Raw genomic sequence first — 19,927 nt, 5'->3', positions numbered from 1 at the left:
AGGAAAAAAAACTTACTACTGTATTCCTCAGCTCAGTCGGATCCTTGCTCCTCAAAATACCCGCACTTCTGAGGGACATTTTCCATTATTATTATTCCTCACAGCGCCGCGAGATGGTGTAAACAAGTAATGATCTGAATAAACTTGTGTTTTCTCGAGCTGATATGGGGGCGTTCACAGGTTTGCGTGGATTGCCTCAGACATTTGCGTTTGAATAGCGCGCGCTCATTACATTTGAATGAGCTCGACTGGAATCGCTCTCTTTTAATACAGATTTCACAAGATGAGAATATTTGTTTTTTATATAAATTACTTCATTTAAAAGAAGAGAATTCAAGCTTCATGCCTGTGTGCCTGTATGTCTGTTTGACTGAGTATTCGCTGAGTTTCAGTTCATTTTCGGACGCGTTTCAGAATGGACTACACTGACAGAGAGAAGGCAGAACTCGCATCACGTTTATTTTTCTTTATTTGGCAAAAAGCACAACACTTTGTTTTTATTGTGAGTATACACAAAAATAATACACATTTAACAGAATCGATTGATGTATGAAACTTGTTTGTAAACTTGTCAAAGTCAACAGAGCAAAATTAATTTCTTTTTAACTGATAAGAAAAAAAGCGAGCTGGTATCGCCGGCGATACCGCCGACCCCAGGGGGTTAAGCATCAGGAGATTACAGTTTTTTTGCTAAGGAGGTGTTTGTTTAGTTTCTTCTTGAAGGCCTGAACATTCTTTGAGGTGATTTCACCTACTACAGTACAGGGGAGGCAGTTCCAAGTTGTTACAGCCGAATGAAGAAAACTCCTCCCCAAGCATTTGGTGTTGGACTTGGGGAGTTTTAGGGTGTGACTTGGTCGTGCTCTCCGAGTGGTTCGGCAAAGGAGATCAGGTGGGGGTAGCAGAGCTTTGAGATCCTCTGGACAGTATTCAGTGTGCATTTTGAAAAGCACAGTTGTTGCTGCAACAGTTCTATGATGGCTGAGCTGGCTGATTGCATATTTCCTTAGGGCAGTGTCCTCATCCTCCCCAATGATTTTCAGTGCCTTTTTCTGGATGTTGTCAAGCTGCCCAAGGGTGGTCTGTGATGCGTTCATCCAGGCAAGGCATGAGTACTCCATGGTACTCCTGACTTGTGCCTTGTAGACATTGGCCCTACCTTTGACATCAAGCTTTTTGGCCAACCTGCGCAGAGCTCCAAGACGCTGTCCAGCACGCTTGCAGATGTTTGACAGGTGATTAGTCCATAGCAACTTCTTATCGATACGTAGTCCCAGAATATTCAACTGCTCAAAAAGGTCAATTCTGGTTGCCCCAAAAAAAAGGTCCGGGCAGGATGGAGGCCTCTTTCTCGACAGAACCGTAGCCTTGCATTTGCTGGGCTCGAACGTGACCTTCCAGGTATCAGCCCACCTGCGAATATTCTCCAGGTCTTTATTTAGGGATGCTGCCACATTGGGACCATTAAGTGTCGTTACTGGGGCGTAAATGGTGGAATCATCCGCATATAGAAAAATGCTATTATCGCACTGTTCTACAACATCGTCTATGAAGATGGAGAATAATAGCGGGCCGAGAATGGATCCCTGGGGCACCAAGGCGTTGATTGGTTGAGGTGATGAGGACTGACCAGAGAGCACGACCTGGATGGACCTTCCTTCCAGGTAGTTCTGTAGCCAAGAATGTAATGGCCCAGTTATGCCTTTAGCAGAAAGCTTATCCAGAAGGCCGTTGTGCCAAACCTGGTCGAACGCTCCTTTAATGTCTAGTGCAACAATGTACACCTCACCTCCTTTGTCTAAGATGTTGTTCCACGTCTGCGACAAAACTGTAAGGAGGTTTGCTGTGCAGTGGTTCGGTTTAAATCCATACTGTTTATTAGAAATTAGTTTATGGCGGAAGAGGTAGCCCTGGAGCTGTTTATGAACTGAGGATTCCATCACTTTGCTAAGGACTGAAAGGAGGGATATGGGACGATAATTTGTTGGGTCTGATTTTGAGTCTCTTTTATGTATTGGTATCACTCTGGCGTTGTTCCATTGTTTGCCATGTGAGAAGAGAAGTTGAAAGAGACGACTGAGGGGGCTGGCCAATTCTGCTGCACATTCTCTAAGGACTTTTATTGGTATTTCATCAGGTCCCGTTGCCTTTGCTGGGTCAAGGTTGCGAAGAATGTTTCTGATGTCTTTGGGTTTGAAGTGCACATAGGCAAAAGAGGATGTTGGTTGCTGGCACTGAGGCAACGATTGCGCAGCTGCATCAAGCAAAGTACACTTCTCTGCAAAGGTTTGGCAGAAGATGTTAGCTTTTGCACTGGCACTGATGTGGGTGGTACCCCGGTGTTCAATGACAGGGATGTCTGTGAAACCACTTCTGCCTGAAAGTGAATTTACCATGCCCCACCATTTTCTTTAGCTTAGTGAGTTATCTGCAAGATCATTCCTCAATTTGGTGTAATACTCCCTTTTTGCCCTCTTTTCAGCTTGATTGAAAGCTGCTCTTGCCTTGAGGAACTTCCGTTTCATAGCCGGGTCATCGGAGGTCCGTATGTTGTGATAAAGCTTTCTTTTTCTCATGGCTAATCTTCTGCACTCTGCGTTGAACCAGGCTTTATCCCCGGGCTTTTTGGTGATGGTCTTGTTGGGAATATATAATGCCATGGCATCTCGCAGTATGGTGGTAAAGTTTGTGCAGATGATTTCAGGATCTTCATCCTTGAGAATACTGGGCCAGTTAATGTTAGTAAGGTAACCTCTCATTTCCCAGAAGTGAGCCTTGTCATATCTCCATACTGTTCTCTTGTATTGCTTATCTCTGAAGACTGGGATTTGTAGCTGTATTAGAACAGGGTTGTGGTCAGAGGATCCCATTTGTGCCAAGGTGGTAGTGGTTGCTGGTGTGTCTGAGAGAACTAGATCTAGAATATTATCTCCTCTAGTTGGTTCCCTGACAATCTGATCTAGTCCCAGACAGTTGGCGAGTTGTAAGGCTCGCCGTCCAGCAGTGTCTGTTATATTACTGCCCAGCCACTCGTGGTGGTGTACATTAAAGTCGCCTATGAGCTTTACAGACTGTGCTCTATATTCGTCCATCACTGAGAATGTGTTCTTGTCAAGGTAGTCCAAGATATCACAGGAGGCACTTGGGGGGCGGTATATAGCACCTATCAGGAGTGTCCTGGTTTTCAGAGCAACAGTGAACCACATGAGCTCAAAGTCATCAGGATCTCTAGCTGGATTGTGATAGATGGATATTCCTTCTAGACAGTATACTGCTATACCACCACCGTTTTTTCCAGTGCGGTCTCTGCGACAGTTGAGCGAGTAGCCAGGGATCTGGATGGAGTCAGCCCCGTCTGGAGTGGTGGAGTCAAGGAAGGTCTCAACTATGATGACTATGGAGGGTTTCTTCACTGAGCAACAGTTGGCAAGATCCCCAATATTGGACCGTAGTCCTCTGATGTTCACTTCAAGGATAGTCGGATTCGCTAATTCGTAGTCGTGGTCCGTGCAGTGGTCGGCATTGGGTAATCTGATTGTTTCAAGGCTTTCTCTCTAGTTTTGTAGCAGAGGTTTGACGGCACAGGGGGAGCTAACCCCTGTGCCCATTGGTACACACCTGAGCAGTGCGGCAGGAATCAGTGCATACATGGCCTGATCCGAAAGCATCATGCCTAAGCAGAGGACTCATAATGGATCGGGCCCCAGAAGGAGCCACTTGGCCAGGGACGGGGTGATCGCACTATTAGTGATCCCTACTACCCCATACAGACTTACAGTACATCAGTGATGAAGATCTTCATTAACCGACATGTGCAGCGAACGTAAAAGCATTTTCCAAACAAAATACCTCTACCATTTTTTGCAAAAAAAGTTTTATTTGAACCACCATGTAAATAACCAAGATAAATATGTAACATAAAAAAAAATTTCAGAAAATTAATTGAAAGAATATTCAAGAAGGGCTGTTATGTTAATGTCTTTTTGAGATGTTTTGTCTTGACAGTATGCATCTTATTTCTTTTTAAGCACTCACTTTCTCTGTTCAGTACTCGTTTTTGTTGATTTCAGGCTTTGTCATTCTTATCAGCAGATTTAATCAACACAATGCATGGCAAACGAGTTTCTTAGAAGGCCTTGTGACAACTTGACACAATTTTCTCTATTTATAAAATTCCTGACAAATTCAAAATGATTAAAATAAAAATAAAAACATTTGGAATGTTAGTTTTGCATCAGAATGTGTTTTCTAGATATTACCTATCATCGGCACACACTCAGCTTTGACCCCTGCACTCGTCAGACCGGGACGGCACTCCTGGTGTTGTCAAGTATACTTAGGCTATATGATGTCATTCTTTTTTGCAAACTGTGTAGCCAAGACTGCTGCCACGTGTGGCCCAGAAATGACACCGCTGCAGTTAGAGACGCACAATAAAAATCATCAGTTTCTGTCCGACTTTTATGGCATTGATGGTGCGTTGATGTAGTTTTGGAATTATGTGGTTCTTGTACTTGTAAAAAGCATTCATGTCTTCGTAGCATTCTAACGTGTATTGACTGTGGACTCTGGTTCCCACAGCTTTTTTTATTAGATTTAGATTGCTCTTGTTATTATCTGGTGCTAACTTCAGACATGTATATTTTTAAATATGTATTTTAGACTTTTTTAACATTTTAAAATTGTTTATTACTTTTTATAATTTGCAGCTCTGTTTCAGACCATGTGTATCATGCAAACGCAATATATAAATACATCATTAAATATAAAATAACCCTATTTTTAAGTTTAAAAAAAAAACTATACATTTGATCACTGTTTTGATCATTGTATGCACATTCCTGAAATAAAATCCATAACCTTGGCATTGACTGCACCACTTAAATAGCAAAAACATTTAAAGAATTGTCTTTATCAAAACTATATATCAAGGAAGTTAGTATATTTAATTAGTATCATATTATTGGACAAATTTATAAAAACGTTTGTCAACAGCCGATAACATTTAATCAGCTATAATATTTCATCAGCTATTTCTTTCCGATCTTTCATTTGACAATATTCGTGAATGTGTGCATGCCCCACCTATAGATCTAACTAAATGAGGAAGATACACAGTTTGTTTCACCATGTTTCATAATGAACAAATCTCTGAAACCCTGGAGTGCTCATGGCATCAGCAGAACAGTTTTAAAATGAGATCATGCTTTTTTTTAAGCTGTGAAATGACATCCACAAAGCCAACTAGAGGTCAAGCTGTAGTTATTACAGCTGTCAGAAATAGAGCATTGGTTTTCTGAAGAGAATCACTCACAGTCCTCTACAGTTAAGCTGACAGCTCAGCCATTCACTGCGCTGTTGCTTTACAGGGTGGAGTCAAGACCAGAGGTTTGACAAGAAACAGTTCACAGAACTCACACACACGCACGTTACACACACCCAAAGGAATTCTGCCTGCAGGCCATTCAGTGTACAATCAAAATAAGATTGTAGGGAAACATAAGCAGTTAGGTGAATGTTTAAAACCTTGTTTCAAAGGGTTTTTTTATTGCAATTGAATTATAATAAAAAAAATAAATAAAATAAAAAGTTTGATATGAAACTGTCTTTTGTATTATGACACCTCCTAGTGGTGATTTTTAGCCATTTCTGGTCCCCTAAAAAAACGAAGTATCCAATCTAAAGCATCTCGCAAACAGATTAAACCTAAAATACTTATGAAAAAAAAAAAGACACAATGACAAATAAAAAGTTGTAGATTAGGCAATATCTATAACATGAACAATATTTTAATAGTATTTATTAAATCATGTTAATGTTAATTTCTACATTAACTAATACATTATCATATTTGAAGTTGTATAAATGAACATTAATATTATGAACAACAGTTAACATTATAAATGAACATTATTACCAATGAAAACAGAAACTAACTTTGCCTCATCATTTTGATTGTTTTTAAATAATCTTCATCAAGTGGTCTATATACATTAATAAATCTTATCCTTTTACAAGGACATGTTCTTCTTTGTTATTAATTTTTGAGAGCAACTGAAAATTGAATGAAATTTTCAATTTACAGTCCAACCCATTTACAGTCTTTCGGTGGCTGAAAGATGAGTCTCCTGCCAAAAAAAAACCCTGTTGTTTTTCTCTTTTCACCTTAGCAATAAGTTTACTTCTTTTGATTGGGTTTAACCCGTTCATATTAACACATCAGGGTTATTATCCTATAGTCCTGTCAACATAAATAAGCCATAAACAAATTGAAGTGAACAAAACATTATTCCTTGAAGCAAAAACAAACATTTTGTCCGGGTCTACACAGACATGGAGGAGAGAGGTACAATGGTGAGTTTACTGAACCAGTGTCAGAATAAACACAAGGCAGGTGTGTATTGATTTGGATAACTGGTGGTATAATGAACAGATAACTGTACGATAACTTGTGTCTTATCTTTTGGCAGAGAGTGTTAAGTCTGAAGTCACTGTTTCCAGGTCCAAAAGCTCTCAGATGCCAGAAGCAAACAACAAACGGTGCTGATATAAACTCACAGTGCGCTGTAATACTCCTGAAATTATGATCCTAACCGTTATCTCTAACGCAATCTCAGATGGTCACAGTTTTTCAGCTTTTTCAATCGTTAAAATACTGAGGACTGGAGACTGCAGTGCACCATGGGTTTTGAAAAGCTTAAATGTGTGACTTGAATCAACAGTGCTCATAAACGCTGTTGAGTATTCTCACTTGAAACGAGTCGAGGCTTCAACTAACGTCATTCCTAACGTCACAACAAGCAGATTATAACAAAGTTATAAGACATTTCAATAGGATAGAGAATTCCAGACATTTCAATAGGATTCCACACGTGGTCAAAAATGTCACTGTGGGACCAAGTTGCTCACTGGAATTTGCCAGATTTGACCAACAGAAAGCTGTGTGAAAGTGACTCCTGTGTGAGCTGTGCTTCATACTACACTGCGGACAATGGTCAATGGACCTTTTTGCCTGTGTAATTTCAAAGAAATTAAACATATGTGACCACACCTTTGCATTACAAAAAATGCAATCGATAATAAAATCTTAACAAGGGACATTTGAGGTAATTAAGTCAGAAAAGTGAAAAGGTTAAGCAACTTCGTTTTCTGTTTCTGTTTCGTACGAAGGTTATACTGCATTAGAACAACAGCAGAGTATATGAGCTTTGAACTATCCCTTTAAAGTCCCTCCAAATTAAAGTTTTTGGGCTTTTAGTGTGTTTATATTAGTCTTACTGTTATCTATCACTGTAGTGTGCTCCAAAACAATGACAGAATTCACATTATATAAGCATTCAAAACATACAGTCTCTCACTTCCGCCAATATGGATCAATTATGGATTTTGATGACATCACTCTGCACTTCAGCTTCTCATCAGATTTTTTGTCCAATCAAATGCTATTTATAATCTGAAGCTCCACCCCCTACATTATGAATAGACGCTGAAGCAGCTGAAATTGGTCACTTGTTCACACAATTACTATTTTCTACACGGTGAATGGCACATAGTGCACTATACAGGGGATAGGGAACGATTCAGACAGTGTGAATATGCTTTCCATTGGGGCGAATGAAGTGCAGACCAGAATACTTCTCAGACCCATTTGAATTCTGCACAGAAAGCTGTATTTTAAAGGGATATGGAGCAGATCAGGAGGAGAAACGGTTAGAGATTAGGAGGAAACTGAAGCTTTACTGAGCTCAACGGCTCTGAGCCGTGATATAAACGATTCTATTTATTTTGCTATTGCCTATTTTTAAAAGGGGGAGGAGCCCCGCTATGCCCCGCCCTGTCTTCCTGTTTCAGTGGAAAGTCAACATATTAAATAATGCTGCACGTTTCAAGGCTCTTAAGTGGGTCTTTAACACAAGCAATTAACATCCGGATGCAGTTTTGTCAATTCTGAAAAGCCTGAACCTAAATCAAGTCTGACACAGTATTTGTAAACACTGTTTGATGTAGATATCATTGTAAATAGGAAACTACGACCTATAAAGTTCACGGCATTTGAACTAGTCCATCAGTAATACACAGGGGTGTTTCTAGCCTTTCATCATTATTGAGGCACAAGCCATCCATCAAAAAAAGTGTCCACATATATTTTTTATAACCTTCTATTATAGATATATGAATATGAATTGGTTCTTTTTGTTTTCTGTCTTTATTATTTCGATGTGAAAAACTGTTGCAAACAATTATTTGCATGAGTGATTCTAAGCAGCGACTAGAAAACACACAACACATGATTGATGAAATATTATCATTTTCAGGTCAGTATACACATACAGTAATCTCCATTATTGGTATTTTAGTGGGACACAGTGATGTATTACTGCGGCTCATTTCCCAGTAAAAAGGCAACTCTCCTGGTATACACCATCAAGCTTATTATTATGTTGATCTATTTTACTTGGATACTCAACAAAGAGTTATGCAATATTTGTCCTTAAAGTACAGTGAGAGTGATTCAAGAGCAGCCGTCTGGCTCAGTCAATGTAGTTTGAGCGCTATTTAACAATAATCACCTACAACAGATATGACATAGGTAGGCCTACTGTATGTTTCACATTTTTTCGGACACTTTCAATCATGCTAACGATAACCAATTTATATTTGTGTTCCAAATGATGCACTATACACTATCTATGCACTTATTCACTATGAAGGCCTACTCGGCCGTGTAGTGCATGAACCTTGTAAGGTTATTTTGTCATTCAGAGTCTGGTAGGCCTAAATAAAGCGGTGACAGTCGAGTGCATGAAGTGTCCGACACTCCACACCTCGTTTTTTCTGTTAATTATGTGCATCATCCGTTAATTAAAGTGCACTTTTTCTACGTGGAATTTTCAGTATGAACACAGGCTGACACTATTTATATTACAAAATGGCATATAATAGAAGATTTTTTTTTTTACATATTTTGGTGTTTTTGTTTTTTCACAGAACAAACAACAACAACAATGGAAAAAACTATGATGAGAAAACAGAACATTTGGGGGACAAATGTATACAAAGATAGATTATCATGTGACAGGTAATGCATAAGCAGCATGCACATTTGTAAATGTCCTTTAAGTATAAACTAAAATAAAAATATTATTGTGGCGAGCAGGACGAGGGGTGTGAGAGATACGAGAGCGTCGCGTCGCGCAGGTGTCGTTCATTATCAATCACGCCACTCGTTCTGCTCGCCACAATTATCATATAATCTTAATGTCATATTGTCATGTTAAAGATACAATATGTAAGAATTTTGTATCAAAATATCCAAAAACCACTTGCACAATGTTATATATTTCTGTAAATTGTGTACTTACATTATATTAAATGTTTCCAAGAATTTGTAAATTCAGAGAAATTCACAATTTTAAATAGTGCCTGTCCCATGTCACTTGTTGCCTGTCAATGAAGTAATATCCGCGTTATCCCTGGTTCCCTTACGAGAACGTTCTCTCGTACTGCGTTGCAAACGCTGTGGGAAAACTCCTTTTCTCGAGAATATTGAAGCCTTTATTTTAAAACGCATTGCTGCAGCACATGCGAGAGCTAGAAGCTTGCGTGAGCGTGCTGATTGGCTTGTGCAAAGCAACTGCACGAACCAATGGCGGATCAGCAGAGGAGCGCGAACCAATCAGGGCGCTTGGCACTCTGCCAGAGTCAAGCGCGCGAAACCGCACGTGACAGAAGAGTATAAATATACAGAGAATCCGCCATTTGACAGATTTTATCTCCTTCAGCTTTCGACTCACCTCGTCGCTGATTCTCTCCAGAGTGAAGCCGCTCGTCGTCGAACAGCCTCCCAGCGGAACTGCTTCGCATCTCGGCGTCTGCCAGCTGAGCGTTTCCCTGTGGCATCCGACGAGTATCCTTTTTCTAACTCAAAAAGAGCATTCTAAGAGAGCAAATCGCTGTTTTCACAGCGCGCGGCGTTGTTTCAAATGCCGCTCACCGTGTGTGATTCATGCGGGGTCTCCCTGCACGCCTCTGACACACATTCTCGGTGTGTTGCCTGCCTCGGTCCTGAGCACGCCGAGGCAGCGCTCACTAAAGGCGGCTGCCTTCACTGCGACGGAATGCCTGTTGCCACGCTCCGTGCCAGATCTTCCGCCGCCTCGCTGAGTGTTCCCGCCCACCTTCCATCTTCGGCGCCCCGTGAGCCCCGTAGGAAGAAGCGGCGCGACCAGAGGCCTCCTGAACGCGCTCATCTTGACGAATGCACGCCGGGTCTCTCCCCGCACGCTTCGCCCGCGCCTTCATCTCCAGTCCTGTTTTCCCAGAGTGACCAACGCCCCTCTTCTGAAGCGGCAGGTCTCGTCTCTTTCGGATTATCAGCAGAAGAACTGGACGACGCTGTTTCTATGGCGGCATCTGAAAGTGAGGAATGGTCGGGCTCCGCGGACCCCGCCCCTCTCTCTCAGCTGGATCCCACTGAGAGAACTGGCGCTGTCGGAGAACTGGGACTCGACTGGCTTTCCCCAGCTGAGCCTACCAAAAGCCGCCTCGACGAATGGTACCTGCCGGGGCGCCAACAGGCCCCTCGTCAGCGTGCCGCCCCCTTTATGCCCGAGGTCCATGATGAGCTCACTAAGAGCTGGCGGGGCGCCCTTTTCAGCGCGAACGCGCTCTTCAGCTTCTTCAACGCTCTCCACTGTCGACGGCGCTGAAGAGAAGGGGTATGTTTCTCTCCCTCCATTAGAGGAAGCGGTCGCTGCACACTTATGCCCTCCCACTGCTGGGAGTTGGAGGGCTAAAACCGTGCACCCCTCTAAGCCGTGCAGGACTACTTCGGCTCTCGCCAGCCGCGCTTATGCTGCCGCCGGTCAAGCCGCCTCTGCACTCCACGCTATGGCGACCCTGCAGGTGTTTCAAGCTAAGCTCCTCCGCACTATGGACGAGTCTGGCCCGGACCCAGACACCTTCAAAGACTTCAGGAGTGCTACAGATTTGGCGCTGAGGGCCACGAAGACCACTGCTCAAGCACTGGGCCGCAACATGTCTAGCCTGGTTGTCTTAGAGCGCCACCTGTGGCTTAACTTAACGGAGATCAGGGACGCTGACAAAACCGCCTTCCTCGACTCCCCAGTCCCTCCATCCGGTCTCTTCGGCCCTTCTGTCAATGGCTTCGCTGATCGCTTCACGGAGGCTCAGAAAGCTTCAAGTGCTATGAGGCACTTCCTGCCCAAGCGCTCTAGCTCGGTCCAACGGCGCCCCAAGAGCACGCCGCGACCGGAAAAGCCCGCGTCTCAGGTTCCCCAGCCCCTCCCTGCGGCTGAAACCACTCGACGCCTGAACCCTGCAAAACGATTTCCCGTTTCCCAAGCGCCAGGGCCCTCGACCGAAGCTCACGCTCGACCATGAGCCCAAGAAGCCGGCCTAACCGGCAGAAAAAGGGGTCTATGTCCCGCCGCGGCTGGACCAGCCCCGAAGATTGCTCGAGTGCTACTCACAGCTCCCTCTTCAGTTCAGGCGGCTGGAGCAGTTGTGTATGCAGAAAATGGGCCCGTCACATGTTACGCACCCCTGCACCCAAACGCTGTTTTAACAGCGACCCACACAGAGCACAAAACGAGCAAAATTTCTCCCCTGACCTCATATCAGTTCGAGCCCCCGTCTCTGGGCGTTCCAGATATGATGAGGCCTCTGGCTCTTCGGGCTCTAGCCTGGCAGGCTATCCCAGGAGTTTCAGAATGGGTGATAAACATCATAAAGCACGGCTACTCGCTTCAGTTTGCACGCAGACCCCCGCGCTTTCGCGCTGTGGTTCAAACCTCGGTCAGCAGCACACTGTGTCATGTCCTCCGCACCGAAGTGTTAATTCTGCTAGCAAAAGGGTTCCCCCTTCTCTAAGCGAGTCAGGCTTTTACAGCCGTTACTTTCTCGTTCCGAAGAAAGACGGCGGCCTAAGGCCCATTTTAGATCTCAGGCATCTGAACAAGGCTCTCATGTCACGGCCGTTCAGGATGCTCACGACCAGACATATACTGGTGCAAATTCGCCCAGGCGACTGGTTTTTCTCAGTAGATCTGAAAGACGCTTACTTTCACATTCAAGTGAATCCCCACCACAGGCCATTCTTGAGATTCGCCTTCGAGGGGCAGACATACCAGTACACGGTTCTACCGTTTGGACTGGCACTGGCACCTCGTACATTCACGAAGTGCATGGATGCAGCTCTCTCCCCCCTGAGACAGCGGGGAATGCGCATTCTAAACTACCTCGACGACTGGCTCATTCTGACTCAGTCAGAGGCGGAGTCACATACTCACAAAGCCTGGCTCCTCAGCCATCTAGAATGTCTAGGGCTCAAGGTGATTTTTTCGAAGAGTATTCTGTCACCCAGCCAACGTATCATGTTCCTGGGGACAGTATTCGACTCCGTTCTTATGAGAGCATGGCCCTCCCCGGCCCGTGCTCTATCGATTCAGCGGCTCGCCGCATTGTTCACAGAGGGCTCTCATGCACCCCTCAGAACGTTTCAGAGGATCCTTGGCCTTATGGCCTCAGCATCATCAGTACTCCAACTAGGCCTACTGCGCATGCGTCCTCTTCAGCTATGGCTAGCACCTAAGGTGCCACCCCACGCCTGGCACTCAGGCCGATTGATTATCAAGGTGGATCAGCGCTGTGTTCAAGCCCTGGCCCCTTGGACGAACGCCAGCTGGTTTCAGCAGGGCGTGAGTATGGGGGTGGTCTCTAAGAGGAGGGTGATTTCAACAGACGCTTCCAACTCAGGTTGGGGAGCCCTGTACGAGGGCAGGCCTGCCTCCGGCCTCTGGTCGAGCTCGGAGAGACGCCTACACATCAACTGCCTCGAAATGAGGGCAGTTTTTCTGGCCCTGAAAACCTTCCTCTCATACCTGGCTGGACACCACGTATTGGTCCGGACGGACAACATGTCAGTGGTATCTTACATAAATCGCCAGAGCGGCCTCAGGTCCCGCATCCTGCTTGCCATAGCCACCCAGCTACTGTTATGGGCTCACACCAATCTGCGCTCGTTCAGGACAGCTCACGTGTCGGGCACGTTGAACACAGGAGCAGACATGCTCTCTCGGGGCAGGGTTCCCCCAGAGGAATGGTCTCTCCACCCTCAGACGGTTCTCCTACTTTGGGAGGTCTTCGGGAAGGCAGAAGTAGATCTCTTCGCCTCAGAAGACAATCGTCACTGCCCAATCTTCTTTTCAAAGAACAAGGATGCGTTGGCCCATGACTGGCCCAGCCTCCCCCTCTATGCGTTTCCTCCGGTCTCGATGCTCCCTCAGGTCATCGAACGGATCAGAGACACGAAATGCGCAGTGCTCCTGATAGCTCCTCTCTGGCGAACCCAATCTTGGTTCCCGGAGCTGATACGGCTGTCTGTGACAGACCCTTGGCCAATCCCAGTGATCCCAATCCCAATCCCCTTGGCCAACAGGACTATCTGGCATCCCCGTCCCGATTTGTGGGCCCTACACGCTTGGCCACTCAACGGGTACCCCAGGACCTCCCAGAGGGCGTCCTGAACACGATCAAGGAGGCTAGAGCTCCGTCTACCAGACGCCTCTACCACCATAAATGGTCAGTGTTTTCCAGCTGGTGTTTAGCTCGAAACCTCGACCCACACACTTGTGAAGTACCAAGAGTGCTATCCTTTCTCCAAGAGATGCTGGATGCGGGTCGTTCCCCCTCCACTCTCAAGGTATATGTAGCAGCCATTGCTGCACAGCATGTATTGGAAGCCGGAGCCTCCTTAGGAAAATTTGACCTTATAGTTCGCTTCCTTAAGGGTGCCAGAAGGCTTAACCCGCCTCGGCCGCCATCTGTCCCAGCATGGGACCTTTCTTTGATTCTACGGGCTCTTAAGGGACCTCCCTTTGAACCACTTCAGTCAGCCGACCTAAAACCTCTCTCCCTGAAAACCGCCCTGCTGTTGGCACTGGCGTCAGTCAAGAGAGTAAGTGACTTACAGGCGCTCTCTACTAGCGCTTCCTGTCTGGAATTCGGCCCCAATGACTCTAAGGTCATCCTTAGGCCAAGACATGGATATATTCCTAAGGTGCTCTCAACTCCGTTCAGAGCCCAGGTTATTTCTCTGTCAGCTCTTCCCGCTTCAGAAGAGTTCAGTGATGCTCTCACACTCTGCCCTGTCAGAGCTTTGAGAATTTATTTAAAGCGTTCAGCCTCTTTCAGACAGTCTGAACAGCTTTTTGTTTGTTTCGGGGGCCGAACCAAAGGTCTTCCCGTCACGAAGCTCACGCTGTGCAGATGGATAGTGGATGCCATTGCTCTGGCCTACACCTCACTGGGCCTTACATGTCCCATAGGTGTTAGAGCTCACTCCACGAGAGGCGTCGCCTCCTCGTGGGCCTGGTCGAGTGGTATTCCTATCGAGGACATTTGTGCGGCGGCCGGATGGTCCGTCCCGTCCACATTTGTGAGATTTTACAACCTAGAAGTTCCTGCTCTGCAGGCACGAGTTCTCTCTATCTAAGCTCTGGCTCTGCGGACCCAGGCTAGTTTTGACATTCCTTCTGGCACATTCGTGCGATGACCGGCTAGTCCGTTTCGTCCACATCTGTGAAACATTACAACCCAAAAGTCCCTGCTCCGCAGGTACGAATTCTCTCTATCTAGGCCCTGGCTCTATGGATCCAGACTAGTTACGGAAATGCCTATGTAGGATATTTATGCGGCGGCCGGCTGGTCCGTTCCGTCCGCATCTTTAAACCTCTATGGTACCTGCCTTGCAGGCATGAGTTGTCTCTATCTAACGCTGGCTCTGTGGACCCAGACTAGTTTTTGACTCAGACACTGGTTGTCATCTTGAGTTGTGGGACTCTTAAGACTGGCCCTTGGCCCAGCTTTTATCTGTTTGGATATCTAAGGGCCCGAAGATTCGGTCTCTTTATCCTAGGCTATTCTGTACTTCCTGGAGCTCTCGGTGAGTCAGATTGGCCAAAGACAAGCACGGCGTTTTAAATAGTGTTCCCACAGCGTTTGCAACGCAGTACGAGAGAACGTTCTCGTAAGGGAACGTACTTGGTTACTTACGTAACCTCGGTTCCCTTAGAGATAAGGGAACGAGTACTGCGTTGCCTTGCCGTGCTATTGTCTCTTATGGTAGGTGTCTTTTCGCTTCAGTCGATTTAAACCTGTCAAATGGCGGATTCTCTGTATATTTATACTCTTCTGTCACGTGCGGTTTCGCGCGCTTGACTCTGGCAGAGTGCCAAGCGCCCTGATTGGTTCGCGCTCCTCTGCTGATCCGCCATTGGTTCGTGCAGTTGCTTTGCACAAGCCAATCAGCACGCTCACGCGAGCTTCTAGCTCTCGCATGTGCTGCAGCAATGCGTTTTAAAATAAAGGCTTTAATATTCTCGAGAAAAGGAGTTTTCCCACAGCGTTTGCAACGCAGTACTCGTTCCCTTATCTCTAAGGGAACCGAGGTTACGTAAGTAACCAAGTACGTTTCCGCTTATACTGCAACAGTAACCATGGCGACAGACGTGGACAACTGCGTTATGTCTAGTGGCACGCTCACGCTGTTGTTGTTTCGTTCAAACATTATGGACCATGGCAAGCAGACTTTGGAACAAAAGGAGAACTAAAACGAGGATCAATATCAGCGTGGCGTTTTCGAGATGCCGAGAGCTCCATGTCCGCAACAAACTTCGACTTGACAGAGACGCCGCTCTTGCATGTACTTTATTAGACAGGTGAGCAAATGTACATGAAACAAATCAATGTTATATAGCTCAACATGATGAAATGATAGTTTATGATCAGTAGGTTATTCTAAATGCTGATCTAGCAGTTGCTAGTCTTATACAGACAACAAACTAACATATAGAATAACATAACTTTCAACACACTCAAATGCAGTTTAGTGCGATAGTGCAGACCAAGTGAAACAGTGCAGCGTTTCCTCACAAGTTTCATTCGTCTAATAAACTGACCTGTGTGAGTATTATTCAGCACTTGAGGGTAAGTTAGTTCTGTAGAATGAAATGTCCTCATTCCTTTATATCCGCGGGACTCGCGTGTGGCGCTGAGATCTGTCTCTCATTAGCACTCGTGCCCTGCTTCACCACAGTCATGAAAAAACATCAGTGTGTTCACTCATCCATAAACATTATTTCCTATAAACATTATTAGATCCATCGGCATGACGACAAGTTCCATGATTCGGCTTATCACAGTGTCATCTATGTACACCTTTGTTATTGTAAAAAATTACATATTGTCAAGTCAAGTCAGTCAAGTCACCTTCATTTATATAGTGCTTTTAACAATATAGATTGTTTCAAAGCAGCTTTACAGTGATAATAGAAAATTACTGCAACAGATTGTTTAGGCTTTACAGCAGCTCTAGAATAAAGTTATTGTCCAGCTAAAGTTAGTTTTGATTGATTGATTCACTTCTGTTGCGAAGATCATTAGTTATTAACTCAGGGGCCGCTAACACGACACCGCTCTAACAGAAAAACCCTTAACTCGCTCCGGCCACCCATCCGCAAAAAACAGTGCCTGGTGTCTCGAGAACGCACTCCCTGAAATAGGTTCGAAGGTGCAAACGATTATCCGTTATCTCTGCGCAAACCTCAAAAACGCAAACCGGCGAAATCGCAGAAGTCGTCGCGCACATGCGCATTACGTGTTCAGTCCAAAGTTATGCGCGTTTGAATATATATGTGCGCAGGCGTGTAGTCCTTCTTTACAAATCACCCCTCAATAACCTACTTGTCTTGTCAGAAATTTTTTGTCGCGTCTGCGTAGCCACGCGAACCGGAATTATCCCGACAACATTTTATCTGTAGAGAGGTAAAGGGAAGGGAAGGAGGCCTTCACAGGGGAGAGACTGGTTGACACTTCAGGACTGCATTGTCGTCGTGTCCAGGTGCAGGTCCTTCATCAGATCTGGATCTCTGTTTTTTCAGAATTAAGTAGTAGGAAATTTTTGTTTTTATATCAGCTATGCATTCCGTAAAAAGTTTCGTCAGGGCGTGAAGAAATATGGAGCTGAGTATCATCAGCATAACAGTGAAAACTAGTGATGGGGACGAGACCGCCTATGCCAAGTCCGAGTCAAGACCGAGTCTTTGAAGGGTCGAGTCCGAGTCGAGACCGAGTCCGTTGGTTTTCAAATTCAGTCGAGTCCGAGTCAAGGCCAAGTCTTTGAAGGGTCGAGTCCGAGTCGAGACCGAGTCCGTTGGTTTTCAAATTCAGTCGAGTCCGAGTCAAGGCCGAGTCTTTGAAGGGTCGAGTCAGAAGGAGTCGAGACCAAGACCATAAAAACATGTCAGTTTTCATATTCATGATTTAATATCACCCCAGTTAATAATCAACAGTTAGGCCTACAGACTAAGCTAGATTGAGAATTGTTTAGAGGAGCAGTCTTAACATCTTAATATGGACTATGCTTTTACTATCATTAAAAAAATCCCTACCACATGCATCATCTTCTGCCTATTTTTCTAAACTGCTTCAACAGTGCTGCTCTGTCATCAACATGTTAAGCCCACCCTGACTTTTTTAATCATAGTTAGGACATGCAGAGCAAATAAAAAATTTCTAGTGTATTCTAGTGGACTAGTGATGGGGACGAGACCGCCTATGCCGAGTCCGAGTCAAGACCGAGTCTTTGAAGGAACAAGTCCGAGTCGAGTCCGAGAAAGCAGAAATCGGTCTCGAGACCGGACTAGTGAAAACTAATGCCATGCTTCCTAATGATATCTCCTAAGGGTAGCATGTACAGAGTGAACAGCAGAGGTCCTAGTATTGAGCCTTGTGGTACGCCATACTGAACTTGTGATCGATGAGACATCTCTTCATTTACTGCTACAAACTGATAGCGGTCAGATAAGTATGATTTAAACCATGATAGTGCAATTCCACTAATGCCAACATAATTTTCGAGTCTATTTAAAAGAATGTTGTGGTCGATAGTGTCAAATGCAGCACTAAGATCAAGTAACACTAATAGAGAGACACAACCAAGATCAGATGATAAGAGCAAATCATTTGTGACTCTAATGAGAGCAGTCTCGGTACTATGGTACGGTCTAAATCCTGACTGGAAATCCTCACAGATATCATTTCTTTCTAAAAAGGAACATAGTTGTGAAGATACTGCCTTTTCTAGTGTCTTTGACAGAAAAGGTAGATTCGAGATCGGCCTGTAATTGACTAATTCTGTACGATCAAGTTGCGTTTTTTTAACAAGTGGTTTAATCATAGCCAGCTTAAAATGATATTGAAAATGATATAATGATATTAAGAAGAGGATCTATGACCTCTGGAAGCATCTCTTCTTGGTATTTGGCCTAACTAAGTCTTATCTCGAATATATTGTACATTAAGCTGCAATTTTTTTCTGGTTGCTACATATAAAACTCAAATCTGTTTATCTGACAAATCTTACATATAATGCATTTCCTCAGGGATAAAGAAAGCAATCATTGCACAAACTGAATATTCAACCACATCAGTTTCTCCTTTTGTGTATCCAAATGTATGACATTTTCTAATGTATCCAACTGTACTACAAACCAAACCCACCACAAGTTTCTCCTACAACTACACGTTAACCTGTAGTGTGCATTTCAGACTCACAAAACATCTGTTCACATGAAGATTGCACTTCCTTATATCTCATTTTATTTCATAATGGGATAATGGATTATTTCCAAAAGGTAGTAACATTTCAAATTTAAGCCTAAACTACAACAGTCAACTACAGTTTTTAACCCAGCTGGCTATGTTGTTATAAGCCTTGTGGTGAAATAATAGACAAAATGCAATTTAGATAAAAAAAAATTATGACCCAGCCCTCTAGGCTATACCAAATGACATATACATGATGTGAAGTGTTTGCTGTTGTTCAGCTGAACTGTCATATAGTTGTAGGAATGGATGCAGTGTAACTACTTCACCTTAATTTTGACCAAAAAAAAAAAAAAATCAACACAAAACTCAATGCTTAGAACAAACCAACAACCAAAATCAAATTCAAACCCAAAACAATTAAGTATTGCTAAATAAAATTACAGTTTGTTTTATTGAATTGAATACCCAAGGTAATGAAACTATAACCACCAAAACACTACAGCATAGCAATAAACAAAAACATAAATGAATGTAGTATGAAAGGTGTATCAAATGTCTTAGAATGCAACAGCAGTAATGGATATAGTTCATAATACAAAAGGTCTTATCTGAATATTGTAGATGTGTGAACAGTCTTGGTAAATGTCCCAGTGATCAATGAAACTATGTAGTCCCAAATCCTGGAAACATAACTAAGTCCCACTGGCGTAATCCCAACCAGGTGATATAGCAGTAGGGCTCTATATAATAAACAGTCCTTTTTCTCTTTTAGAGCCCCATAATAGAGACCCTGCAAGCTTCTAAACCATATAGATAAACATTTGTCAAGGAGACATCAAATATGCATTTGAATTTCAGTTAAAGGGATCCTTGATTATGATTATGAAGCTTCTCCTGAAAGACGGAGCCGTTCCCATTTTGTCAGGACAATCTGTTGTAAATGGATCACAACTTGTAAGGAACTTATGTCTTATTATTTGCCTCTGCTAACCATGCTAACTAAAATTACAGTATTGATGTAGTGTTTACTTTAGGTTTTGAAAGCTCTCACTTTTGTAAGACTGTTCACCACCCCTTAGGAAAATCATCCAATCCATGATTACTGTTTGTATTTCCATAGCTTTCCGACAAATATGATTAAATGGAGGGTAATATCGTATCTCTAAGGAAATTACACTAAAAAAACACACCACTCTGAAACGTCCTGTGAAATCCGTGCTTGCAAAGTCTGTGCTTTAAATCCATTCTGCACAATCCTCTTGATTGTTAACATTGTCAGGGTCTGAATCGCGCTTGA

This window comes from Scardinius erythrophthalmus (genome assembly GCF_964197995.2).
Source record: "Scardinius erythrophthalmus genome assembly, chromosome: 23".
Classification (NCBI taxonomy): domain Eukaryota; kingdom Metazoa; phylum Chordata; class Actinopteri; order Cypriniformes; family Leuciscidae; genus Scardinius; species Scardinius erythrophthalmus.
Note: the sequence above shows the minus strand (reverse complement) of the source record.